A 1,165-nucleotide genomic window follows, 5' to 3' on the forward strand; every position below is an offset into this window, starting at 1 on the left:
AGGCCTTGAGACTCCTCCCAGGCCAACACCCCTCCTCGGCCAGGAAAGGTGCCAGGTAACTGGAGCCAGAAATGGGATCTTTCCCAGAAGCTGTGTTGCTTCTCCAGGCTGCCCTCTCCCTGGCAGTGCACCGGAGCAAAGATGGCTCTCCTTCCGGCTCAGGCCTTGAGACTCCTCCCACAAGATTCTTTTCGTAAGATAAAAAGGTTAAAAGAAAATAGTGAGTCTAAATGGTGACTTGAGGACACTGAAACGTATTGAATAAATGGATGTTAACATGGACTTTAACAATAAAGAAGGTTTATATTATTATAAATTTATTTCTTACAGTTGTGTGCCTTGGTCTTCAAGTGGGACTCCTAAGAGCAGAAGTAGAGGCTGTCTTTGCCTTTGGGACCCTTTCCTCCTACTGGGTGGCCTCCTCTAACATCAACAGGAAAGGATGCATACATTCTTACTGCAACTTGATATTCCTGGGCTGGTTGATATCCAGGGGGATCTTCCCCTCTTCTGAAGAGAAATAGAAAGAGAGGAAGGGAAGGGAGGAAGGACATCAGAAGAGGAGTGAGGGGAAACTGTGGTAAGGATGTAAAGTAAATAAATTAATTAATCATTAAAAAGTAAATATTTCTCATGGAGATGAGTTCAGTTCATGAAAAAGACAGAAGGAAAGTTTGTGTAGGCAGATTAAAATGATTTAAGTGAAATACAAATAGTTGAACTCACTGAAATCTTTTGATAAAAGCAATAACAGACAAAACAGATTTATATGATCATTACAGATTTGGTGTTGATTAAACCCTGAAGTCAATTATTATTCATTTTTATTTGTTTTTTAGTTTGAAAAACTAGAAGTATGTAGATTAAGTTCCCACACATTTTAAGGCACACACTGAAGAAAGTGTGCACAAATGGAGAAGATATTTGATTTAATATAGAATGTTCCAGTCAGGTTAGATGTAACACAGTTGTTCGTGTTTTTATATGTCCCATAGTCATGCCTCCAGGCCAGTCTGAGGGAGGTAATTCTTCAAATGAGCTTTTCTCATCCAAAAGGACTGTCTAGTTTGTATCTTGTTGATTAAAAAAAAAGGATGCAGGGAAGGAAAGAAGGAAGGGAGGGAGCGAGGGAGGGAGGGAGGGAGGGAGGGAACGAGGGAGGGAG

The sequence above is a fragment of the Mus pahari genome, unplaced genomic scaffold (genome assembly GCF_900095145.1).
Source record: "Mus pahari unplaced genomic scaffold, PAHARI_EIJ_v1.1 scaffold_11342_1, whole genome shotgun sequence".
Taxonomy (NCBI): domain Eukaryota; kingdom Metazoa; phylum Chordata; class Mammalia; order Rodentia; family Muridae; genus Mus; species Mus pahari.